The 12618-nt window shown below is 40.9% G+C and overlaps 1 protein-coding gene across 1 annotated transcript in view; it reads right to left on the reverse strand.

Annotated features, from left to right (window-relative positions):
• The window catches only part of RASGRP1 (RAS guanyl releasing protein 1), a 178280-nt gene that overhangs the window by 93587 nt on the left and 72075 nt on the right, over nucleotides 1-12618 (reverse strand). Inside the window, exons 2-3 of the mRNA XM_019968493.2 lie at nucleotides 9051-9170; nucleotides 8109-8214 (exon numbers count right to left, since the gene is read on the reverse strand). The gene's annotated coding sequence lies outside the window, so the exon portion shown is untranslated. The remainder of the gene's footprint in view (nucleotides 1-8108; nucleotides 8215-9050; nucleotides 9171-12618) is intronic.

Below are 12618 nucleotides of genomic sequence, written 5' to 3' on the forward strand. Positions count from 1 at the left end.
AACTTTAAATCAATGAAGTTAGCACACACCCTCACACCATACACAAAAATAAACTCAAAATGACTTAAAAACTTAAATAAAAGACATGTCACCATAAAAATCCTAGAAGAGAATATAGGCAAAACATTCTTTAACATAAATTGTACCAATGTTTTCTTAGGTCAGTCTCCCAAGGCAGTAGAAATAAAATAAAAATAAACAAATGGGATTTATTCAAACTTACAAGCTTTTGTACAGCAAAGGAAACCATAAACAAAAGGACAACCTATGGACTGGAAGAAAATATTTGCAAATGATGTGACCAACAAGGGCTTAATTTCCAAAATATACAAATAGCTCATGTGACTCAATATCAAAAAAACAGAAAACTCAATCAAAAATGGGCAGAAGACCCAAATAGATATTTCTGCAAAGAAGACATACAGATGACCAATAGGTACATGAAAAGATACTCATCATCATTAATTCTTACAGAAATACACATCAAAAATACAGTGAGGTACCACCTCACACTGATCATAATGGCCATCCTTAAAAACTCTACAAGTAGTAAATGTTGAAGAGGGTATGGCAAACCCCTCTTACCCTGTTTTTGGGAATGTAAATTGGTGCAGCCATTATGGAAAACAGTATGGTGGTTCCTCAAAAAACTGAAAACAGAGTTGCCATATGATCCAGCAATCCTACTCCTGGAAATATACCCAGAGAAAACTATAATTCAAAAAGATTCACATGTCCTTATGTTTATAGCAGCACTGTTTACAATAGCCAAGACATGGAAACAACCTAAACGTCCATCAACATATAATGGATAAAGAAGATGTGGTAAAAATATATAATGGGATAATAAGTTAAGTATAAGTTGCTCAGTCGTGTCCAACTCTGTGATCCCATGGGCTGTAGCCCATTAGGCTCTTCTGTCCATGAAATTCTCCAGGAAAGAACACTGGAATGGGTAGCCATTCCCTTCTCCACGGGATCTTCCTGACCCAGGGATCAAACCCAGGTCTCCCGCATTGCAGGCAAATTCTTTACCACTGAGCTACTAGGGAAGGGGATATTACTCAGCTATAAAAAAGAATGAAATAATGCCATTTGCACCAACATGAATGCAACTAGAGATTATTATACCAAGCAAAGTAAATTAGAAAGACAAATACCATATGATATTACTTATATGTGGGATCTAAAATATGACACAACTGAATTTATCTACAAAACAGAAATAGTCTCATAGATATAGAGAACAAACTTGTGGTTGCCAAGTGGGAGGAGGTGGGGAAAGGGAAGGATTGGGAGTTCATGATTAGTAAATGCAAATTACTGTACCTAGAATGGGTAAAAAACAAGGTCCTATTGCAGGGCACAAGGAATTATATTCAATATCCTGTGGTAAACCATAATGTAAAAGAATATAACTAAAGAATATATATGGATAACTGAGTCACCCTGCTGTACAGCAGAAATTAACACAACATTGTAAATCAACTATCAGTTCAGTTCAGTTCAGTTCAGTCGCTCAGTCCTGTCCGACTCTTTGAGACCCCATGAATTGCAGCACGCCAGGCCTCCCTGTCCATCACCAACTCCTGGAATTCACTCAAACTCACGTCCATCGAGTTGGTGATGCCATCCAGCCATCTCATCCTCTGTCGTCCCCTTCTCCTCCTGCCCCCAATCCCTCCCAGCATCAGAGTCTTTTCCAATGAGTCAACTCTTCGCATGAGGTGGCCAAAGTACTGGAGTTTCAGCTTTAGCATCAGTCCTTCCAATGAACACAGGACTGATCTCCTTTAGGATGGACTGGTTGGATCTCCTTGCAGTCCAAGGGACTCTCAAGAGTCTTCTCCAACATCACAGTTCAAAAGCATCAATTCTTCTGCGCTCAGCTTTCTTCACAGTCCAACTCTCATATCCATACATGACCACTGGGAAAACCATAGCCTTGACTAGACGGCCCTTTGTTAGCAAAGTAATGTTTATGCTTTTGAATATGCTATCTAGGTTGGTCATAACTTTCCTTCCAAATCAACTATACTTTAATAATATTTTGAAAATTTTCCTTGAGAAAAAAAAGAATGAAAACAAAATAAATGAATTTTTAAATCCAAAAAAAAAAAAAAAAAAAAGACTGAAAGGAGCTCCAAAGGAGCCCTATGGAGCTAAAATCAAGATGCTGATAGAACTACTTTCCTTATGGAGGCTCCAGGGGAAGATCAGGTTTTCTTTCCTTTCCAGCTTCTAGAAGTTGCCAGAACTCCTTGGCTGTGGTCCCTTCCTCTACCTTCAAAGTTCAGCACTCCAATCTCTACTTCCACCATCATATCCACTTCCTCTGACTTTGTCCCTCTTGCCCGCTCTTAAAAAAACCCTTGTGATTACACTGGGCCAACCAGGATAATCTCCCCATCTCAAGACCCTTTATCTCCATCTGCAAAGTCCCTTTTGCCATGTAAAGTAGCAGATTCACAGATTCCAGCAGTCACATTTTAAGGGGGGCAATATTCTGTCCGTCACACATTCCCAATCCCTAAACACATTCCACTACCTGTTTTCCTTGATTTTGTTGTTCAGTCACTCAGTCATGTCTGACTCTTTGGGACCCCCATGGACTGCAGCATGCTAGGCTTCCTTGTCCTTCACTATCTTCTGGAGCTTGCTCAGACCCATATCCACCGAATCAGTGATGCCATCCAACCATCTCAGCCTCTGTTGTCCCCTTCTTCTCCTGCCTTCAATCTTTCCCAGCATCAAGGTCTTTTCTAATGAGTCAGCTCATCACATCAGTATTGGAGCTTCAGCTTCAGCATCAGTTCTTCCAAGGAATATGCAGGGTTAATTTTCTTTAGGATTGTCTGGTTTGATCTCCCTGAAGTCCAAGGGACTCTCAAGAGTCTTTTCCAACACCACGGTTCAAAAGCATCAGTGCTCAGCCTTCTTTATGGTCCAACTCTCACATCCATAAATGACTACTGGAAAAACCATAGCTTTGACTAGATGGACCTTTGTTGGCAAAGTAATGTCTCTGCTTTTTAATATGCTGTCTAGGTTGGTTATAGCTTTTCTTCCAAGAAGCAAGCATCTTTTAATTTCATGGCTGCAATCACCATCTGCAGTAATTTTGTAACCCAGGGAAATAAAGTCTGTCACTGACCCCATCTATTTGCCATGAAGTGATGGGACCAGATGCCATTATCTTAGTTTTTTTAAAATTCAGGTTTAAGCCAGCTTTTTCACTCTCCTCTTTCACCTTCATCAAGACGCTCTTTAGTTCCTCTTCACTTTCTACCATTAGGGTGGTGTCATCTGCATATCTAAAGTTATTGATATTTCTCGTGGTAATCTTGATTCCAGCTTGTGCTTCATCCAGCTGGCATTTTGCATGATGTACTCTGCATATAAGTTAAATAAGCAGGGTGACAATATACAGACTTGACGTATTCCTTTTGCAATTTCCTTGATTTCTGTACATGCAAATACTTACTGTTATAAATTGAGAGACAGTGAGGAGCTCGGTTTTTCTTTTTTCTTCTTTTAATGAGAGGCAGAATAAGTAAAAGCAGAAATAGAAGACGGAAGGTTCTGGAGTGTCCATTCTAGTTCTGGCTGAAGAACTGAACTTGAGAGCTGCTGGATAGACAGTGATGGTCAGAAATGGATGGAATCATTTAAGAAAGACTGTATAGCTCTGGACACACAGAGGGCTGCTTTAGGATCGGGGGAAATGTGACTTAGAGTTATCTGTTTTAGCCAAGGACCCAGCAGACTTCCTATGTACAGCAAATGTCAGTCTACAGTGAGAAGGGACAGCTGAATGTGCACAGCAACTGAACACCACCACAAGCAAAACAAGGCCCCATTTAGAGGCTCCCAGAAAGTCTTCCTATGACATGGAGGCAGAGGCAGAACAACACATGTGTGTGTGTGCACGTGCGTGCTGCACTTATCAATATATCATGAGCACATTTTCCATATAAGGAATTTCTTTCTATGATATATGGGATATCCCAATATTATGTGTTTGAAACTGTACCAGTACTTGTCCAATTACCCCTCTCTTGCTGTTGCTTCCAATTTTTTCCCCTATTTTAAACCGTAGTAGGATGAACATTCTTGAAACTCAGAAATTCACAATTACTTTCTTAGGATAACTTCCCTGAAAGTGCAAGATCTGGATATGAAGGGGATGGGACTCATTCTGAGGTTTTGGAAATATGAATTATAGTTCCTTATCTATATAATAAAAGGGTAAGATGAAATTGATGACTTTCAAGAATTTCTTTCCTTTTTTGCCACTAGATTCTTCTTCCAGAAGAAACATCTGCTGAAAATTGGGAAGTGAATGAATCGGAGGTGAACCCACTCTGGTTTGAAAGGCCCATTTGTTACTGTCTCCCTGTCCTCTCAGCTTCCAGGGGCACTGAGGAACCTCCAGGTCCCTGAGGTACACAGTTTGCAAACCACAGGGTGAGGTGACTTCACATTCCTTTCCCCTGACATCTTGCTATCAAGTGCCTTGCTGTCAATGTCTAGACGGGTCTGAGATCACCATTGCTGGGGCCTGCCATGCCCTATCCCTAAGTGGGCAGTAGGTACTTGTTAGTCTTTGATAATAGCCAGTTCACAACTGATATGAGGCAGGAAGGATCCTGCAGGCCAAGTTGAAAGGAAAGAAACTGGGGCACACCCAGTTGGGGAAGATGAGTCTGGAATCGAGATGAGACAGATGAATTAGGGGAATTCCTGTGACTCTGCACTTGGGGAATGCAGATTAATATATAATAAAAATATCATCTCGAAAAATATCATCTTCAACCTTCTCTTTTTGTAGATGAGAAAATGGAACCAGAGAAGGTATACATCTCACCCCAGGGCATATCCAGCAACTTGGTGGTATAATCAGGTATCCTGAAAACGACATACAGGCTCTTTTGCTTTTACTCCTTTGATCATTCCTCCCACCCCCTATAAAGGGAAAAGGACAGAGGCGAATAAAAAACTAACATTTACAACACCAATTATAGCCAGACAATGATCCAGACACCTTCCTTATACTTTGCTCATTGTCAGGATAGGGTATCGTGCTATTGTGCATGTGTGGTCTTTGCCTCAGAAGCTCATTCTGTGCTCCAGAGGCACCCAGGGGTAAATGACCTTGCTGCAATTTGAACTCAATCACTCACTCCAAAGACCATTCTGTCCCAACTTGAATCTATTTTATTAAGCTAGAAAGTTACCTGTTGCCTACATATCAGATTACAGAGGAATTTGGGAAGTAATTTGAAGACTAAATAAGGTAAAAGGCAATAAATAAGAAACTGATAATCAAAGCTATGGCTTCTCCTGTAGTCATATACAGATGTGAGAGCTGGACCATGAAGAAGGCTGAGTGCCAAAGAATTGATGCTTTTGAACTGTGGTGCTGGAGAAGACTCTTGAGAGTCCCCTGGACTGCAAGGAGATCAAACCAGTCAGTCCTAGAGGAAATCAACCCTGAAGATTCCTTGGAAGGACTGAAGCTGAAGCTCCAATACTTTGGCCACATGATGCGAAGAGCCAACTCGTTGGAAAAGACCCTGATGCTGGGAAAGATTAAAGGCAGGAGAGGAAGAGGGCAAGAGAGAATGAGATGGTTGGATGAAATTATTGACTCAATGGACATGAGTTTAAGCAAACTCCAGAAGTTGACGAAGGACAGGGAAGCCTGGTGTGCTACAGTCCATGGGGTCACAGAGAGTCAGACACAACTTAGTGACTGAACAATTAGCAACAAGACTCTAAGTAGGATGTAGACACAGTGATTTGATTCAAAAACATCAATTTTTGAGTATGTGACCAGACACCCTGCCCAGAACATGATCTTAGGAGGTCCTTCTTGGCATGAAAGTTGGTGCTGCAGCAAGTGGTGTAAGAAATAGAGAGAAATCCTCTCCCTCAAGTCAGATTCCTCTTGGAAATTCCATTCAGAGGATGGCATTCCATCAACATACTAATGTCCTCTCTGCTCTGGAACCTACAGTACACTTCATGAGAATGTGAGGTTTAGGTATGGGTCTCCAGTCATTCAGAAGGCTTGGGTACCCAAAGTGCAGGCACAGGGATGTGATTCTTGGGGAGCGGAGGGGTTGCGGAGGCCAGGATAGGTGCACTGCTACCTTGAGTTTGAACTCTAGCACCACCTTTGGTGCAGCCCAAATCTATAGCAGATATTGTGGCCAGAGCCCTGCTCTGCTTCTCTATTCCTCCACAGAGTGGATTCACTCTGGAGTCCACTGTCCTTTGCTTAGGTCATATAAGAGTAGCCTTTTATTCTTGAAAGCTCCAAGCTGCTACGTCAGTCTGGAATGCTCTCCATTGCCTCCCAAACTCACGCCTCCATAGAGGCCTGTCTTCTGCTGCCTTCCTGGCAGTGTCACCCTCTGCTGTTTTCTCTGTGTGAACCAGTTACATCCTTCCTCTCTTAAACCTCAGAGATTGTCACTAGCTGCTATATTATATTGCTCTCTAATTTTTTTACGTGTGTGAATCCCACTGAACTCAGAGTGTACACATATCTGGAGATTAAGGCAGAGATGTGGTGATGAATTTGACTTTCGTTTCAGTGCAGTAAATCTTAGAGAATGGAGAGCAGGACTTAAAGTCAGAGTGCTCAGGTTTAAATGCAGATTCTGTCTGCCTTGATCAAGTTACTTAACTCATCTGGGCTCCAGTCTCCATATCTGTAAAATGGGCACAATAATGGCTCCTACCTCACAGGGCACGGATTAAATCAGAGAATTCATATAAAGTGCCTGGCACATTTTAAGTCCTCAGAAATGTCAGCTGCTATTATTTCCATGTGCCAAGCACCAAGTAGGCCATTTTCATCCATCATCTCATCTGTTTATCCCAAGAACTTTGTGGGGTGATATAATAAACACCACTGGTTGCCATACCATCCAGCTACTGCTTCTTCCTCATCCATATAAACCTTTAGGTTTTTGTCCTCTGATTACCCTATCTTTGGGGAGGGTGAGTCTGCCCTCAGCCCAGGGGTAGCTGCTGAGTACTTTAAACCATTCATGACATCTGTCACCAGTGCCTGGGTCATAGATGGTCATGTGATCACATTCAAGGGAGTGAGAGATTTGGGAAGACTTCCTCAGTAAAGAAAAAGAGATTTTTTGACAAAGGTTTGATCTCTGGGTTGGAAAGATCCCCTGGAGAAGGAAACGCCAACCCACTCCAGTATTCTTGCCTGGGAAATCCCATGGACCGAGAAGCCTGGTGGGCTACAGTCCATAGGGTCGCACAGAGTTGGATACAAGTGAAGTGACTTAGCACGCATGCACGGAAAGAGATATTCCTTCTCCCTGCTCTGGATGCTGTGGTGTCTGGATGTTTGCCTGGTACTTCTATGTAAAGGAAACCAACACAGATGGAGGAGGCCAGAGCCAAGTGAAGCAGAGACAGGCCCCAGGTCATGGCGTATCTGTGCACTTGGTGACAGGTGAGATGATTGTTAAAGCATTTGAGTCATGCTTTTTCTGTAACTTGTGCCACCAAAAATAATACACTAATAATAATACACGAATACACATACGTATTTTGCTCCCAGGACTTCCCTGGTGGCCCAGTGGTTAAGAATTTGTGTGCCAATGCAGGGTACTCAGGTTCAATCTTTGGTCCAGGAACCAAGATCCCATATGCTGTAGAACAACTAAGCCTGTGTGTCATGACTACTGAGGCTGAGTGCTCTAGAGCCCATGCTCCTCAACGAGAGAAGCCCCAGCAATGAGAAGCCCACACACTGCAACTAGATAGTAGTCCTGCTGGCCACAACTGGAGAAAGCCCATGCACAGCAGTGAAGATCCAGTGTAGCCAATAAATAAGTGAATCAATAAACTAATAAAAAATTATTTTACTTGCTATGTCCCAGACAAGGAAACAAAAGTTCAAAGGGATTTGCATTATTTACTCCAGGTCAGACAGATAGCAAGTGGCCCCACAGAGCAATGTCCTACATCCTTTATGGCCTCCAGGGCCTAGGACATCACAGGACCAATAACTGTTGTTTAATGAGTAGGCAGCATCTCAGAGACTCCTGATGCTTGCCAGTCTGCCTTACCTGCAGGTGGTCCAAGACTTCTGTGGCCAGGAGCAGGGAATGTGACATTCGTGGGAGGTTTTAATGACATATCACCACAGTGTGCATGGCGAGTCTCATGAGTTCTCTAAAAAGCAAGAAGAGTCATTATCTAAAGTGATTCTTGCTTCCAGGGCATACTTCAACACACTCAGCTTTGTCATAAGTAATGATTGCTCTTTACTTAAATGATAGACTTTGGTTTGGTAGTTAGCACTTCTTAATGTCATCTTCTTTTAAAAAGATGAGATTCATACTACAAAGGCTTATGAAGTCTAGGCCTCCTTTTATGCTGTAAATTGATCTTGATGTTTATCTCCACTCTAGAGTCTTCCACCTGCGGGTCTCGTAGGAAAGCTTGGGGTGGGGTAATAGAAGAACAAGGTCCAATCGCAATGGGAAGGGGATGTCTCAGGTTTTTCTTATCTGAGGAGTCTGTGTCATGTCTTAATAGATGCCACTCTGATTTTCGTCAGGAGATAGAATACCAAAATACACCTTTAATTCTTTTGGAAGCTCACCAAGGGAAAGTAACTACCAATGACGTACTACACAGTCTCAGAGGCATGACTGGGATCCGCTTTGTGCGTCTGCCTCTTGCCAAGCTCTAACCAAGCTCAGTCCCCACTGAACATGCACCTGGGTAGAACTTCAAGGACGGTGACCTTGACTGATAGGGCCAAATGAGGAAGTTAGGGGCCAGTGGGCTAAGGTTGTAGCTGGGGAAATGCCTCAGTATCATACCCATGACTGCCAAATTCATTGTTAAACTCTCCTCCTATGTTAAGAAATAATCATAGGCAAGAAGCCAGTAATAATAAGGGTGACAGTTAATACTTACTGAGCATGTAACACACATCAAGCTCTGTTTTAAACTCTATACATATACTGTTTTTTTTAAACAACAGAAATTTGTTATCTTACAGTTCTGGAGGTCAGAAGTCCAAGATCAACATGGCAGCACAGTTTCGATGACGTTCTCTTCCTGGCTTGTAGATGGGCACCTACTCCATGGGTCCTCACATGGCCTTTTCTCTGTTTGTGCTGTGGGGGTAGTCATATATATATATATATATACAAATTGTAATTTTAAAAATATTTATATTTTAAAATATTTATTTATTTTATAATTATATAAATATTATTTATATAAAATAAATAAAATATTTATTTTAACTATATATTATATAGTTGGTTAACAATGTTCTGTTAGTTTCAGCAAATATATTCAGTTATGCATATGTGTGTACATCTATATATATATATATACTCTTTCTAATTATTTCCCATTTACATTATTATAGAATACTGAGCAGTGTTCCCTGTGCTATATAGTAGGTCCTTGTTGATTACCTATTTTAAATATAGCAGTGTGTACATGTCAATTCCAAAGTCCCAATCTATCCCTTTCCCGCACCCTTCCTCACTGGTTATCATAAGTTCACTCTCTAAGTCTGTGGGTCTATTTTGTAAGTAAGTTCATTAATAATTTTTTTTTTAGATTCTGCATATATAAGTGATATATGATATTTGTCTTTCTATGTCTGGCTTACTTCATTTAGTAATCTTCAGGTCCACCTATGGCACTGCAAATGGCATTATCTAATTCTTTTTAGTGGTTGAGTAATATTTCATTGGCCATATATATATATACACCACATCCTTTTTTGTCCATTTCTCTGTTTATGGACATTTAGGGTGCTTCCACATGTTGGCTATTTGTAAGCAATGCTGCAATGAACATTGGGGTGCATGTATCCTTCCAAGCCATACTTTTCTCTGGATATACACCCAAGAGTGGGATTGCAGGATCATATGGTAGCTCTACTTTTAGTTTTCTAAGGAATCTCCATACTGTTTTTCACAATGGCTGTACTAATTTACATTCCCACCAACAGTGTAGGAGAGTTCCCTTTTCTCTACACCCTATCCAACATTTATTGTTTGTAGATTTTTTGATGATGGCCATTTTGACTGGTGTGAGGGTATCTCTCATTGTAGTTTTGATTTGCATTTCTCTAGTAATTAGTAATGTTGTGCATCTTGTCATGTGCCTCTTGGTCATCTGTGTTTTTTCTCTGGAGAAATATCTATTTAGGTCTTCTGCCCACTTTTTAATTGGGCTTTTTTTTTTTTTTTTAAATATTGAACCACATGAGCTGTTTATAAATTGTGGAGACTAATCCCTTGTCAGTCACATCTTTTGCAAACATTTTCTCCCATTCTGAGGGTTGTCTTTTCATTTTTCTTATGTTTTCTCTTGCTGTACAGAAGTTTTAGAGTTTAATTAGGTCCCATTTGTTTATTTTCATTTCCATTACTGTAGGAGATGGCTAGGAAAAGACATTGCTGTGATTTATTCAGAGTGTTCTACCTACGTTTCCCTCAGAGTTTTATACTATCAGATCTTACATTTAGGTATGCAATCCATTTTGAGTTTATTTTTGTGTATGGTGTTAAAGAAGGTTCTAATTTCAGTTTTTTTTTACCTGCAGCTGTTCAGCACCATTTGTTGAAATGACTGTCTTTCCTCCACTGTATAGCCTTGCCTTCTTTGTCATAGATTAATTGACCATAGCTGCATGGGTTTGTTTCCGGGCTTTCTATCTGGTCCCACTGGTCTGTCTCTGTGCTAGTACCATACGGTTTTGATGACTGTAGCTTTGCAGTATAGTCTGAAGTCAGGAAACCTGATTCTGCCAGCTCCATTTTTCTTTATCAAGATTGCTTTGGTTATTTGGAGTTTTTTGTGTCTCCATACAAATTTTCAGATTTTTTTGGTTCTAGTTCTGTGAAATATGCCACTGGTAATTTGATGGAGATTGTATCAAATTTATAGAATGCTTTGGGTAGTATAATTGTTTTGACAATATTGATTCTTTCAATGTAAGAACATGGCATATCATTCCATCTGTTTTTGTCATCTTCAATTTCTTTCATTAGTGTCTTACAGTATTTGGAGTACAGGTCTTTTGTATCCTTATGAAGGTTTATTCCTAGTTATTTTATACTTTTTGATGTGATGGTAAGTAGGACTGTTTCTCTAGTTTCTCTTTCTGATCTTTTGTTGTTAGTAGGTAGAAATGCAACACATTTCTGTGTATTAATTTTGTATCCTGCAACTTTATCAAAATCATTGATGAACTCTCTGTATATTGTAATTTGAATTCACACAAGCTGTGTTAGTTAAACTGTCACAGTTTGTATTAATTAGAATATCTCTCACAATAATAATAGTTCAGTTCAGTTCAGTCGCTCAGTCGTGTCCAACTCTTTGCGACCCCATGAATCACAGCATGCCAGGCCTCCCTGTCCATCACCATCTTGCGGAGTTCACTCAAACTCATGTCCATCGAGTCGGTGATGCCATCCAGCCATCTCATCCTCTGTCATCCCCTTTTCCTCCTGTCCCCAATCCCTCCCAGCATCAGAGTCTTTTCCAATGAGTCAACTTTTCGCATGAGGTGGCCAAAGTACTGGAGTTTCAGCTTTAGCATCATTCCTTCCGAAGAATACCATAGATATCATTATTATAGATGAGAAAACTGAGGCACTGAGATACAAAGCAACTTACCCAGGGTTTCAAAGCTAGGAAATTTCAAAGCTATTTCAGAATTTAAATCCTGGTTGAGAATCCAGCTCTACTCACCACTCTCTAGTGCCTTAATAGCCAAGATTGTTCGTGATGAAGAACAGATGGTTTGAAAATGGTGAGCAGATGGTGAAGAGCAAAACACTTTGATCAAGCTCATTTCATTTCTCCATCTTAACTGTGCCTGAGAGGCAGTGGGGCAGTGGGGAGGGCCCACATGTCGAGATACCTGGAGCCCAGTTTGGATCTGTCCTGACTTGTATTTAAGACCCATAAAGGACAAGCACCATCCTCCCCTCTTTATGCTATTTGGGCTGAAATGTAATGACCTACAAACTTTGAAGTATATTTGAATCACCACTGGTTCACAACCTTTAGGAGAAAATGAATCTACATTTCTAGTAAGTTCTCCAGGTGACTCAGAGGCAAGTGGACTTTAGATTGGCCGGTTGATCCTTGGGGTTCCTTTCAGCCACTTAGTGACAGCAGATTAGTTACCCTGGTGGTTATATTTCTGGTCTGCTTTTGTCTGTAGAAAAGATCAGGGGCAGTGGGAAAAGCAAGGCTGACAGTCAGCAGTTTGTGAGTCTAGCCACTGTTCACTGCCTCCAATCTTTTTTTCATGTAAAGTAGGATAATGGAGAAGGTAATAGCAAACCACTCTAGTACTCTTGCCTAGAAAAATCCCATGGATGGAGGAGCCTGGTGGGCTGCCGTCTATGGGGTCGCACAGAGTTGGACACGACTGAAGCGACTTAGCAGCGGCAGCAGGATAAAGGAGACCAAAAATCAAAGGCATGAAATGAAACAGCTGCTCGGTAATGTCAGCAGCCACCCCCTCATCATTACAGCCATGTTCTGGTCTATGTTGCCATGCTTGAATTAAGAACAGAGAAAAGT

This window comes from Bos indicus, chromosome 10 (assembly GCF_029378745.1).
Source record: "Bos indicus isolate NIAB-ARS_2022 breed Sahiwal x Tharparkar chromosome 10, NIAB-ARS_B.indTharparkar_mat_pri_1.0, whole genome shotgun sequence".
NCBI classification, from domain to species: domain Eukaryota; kingdom Metazoa; phylum Chordata; class Mammalia; order Artiodactyla; family Bovidae; genus Bos; species Bos indicus.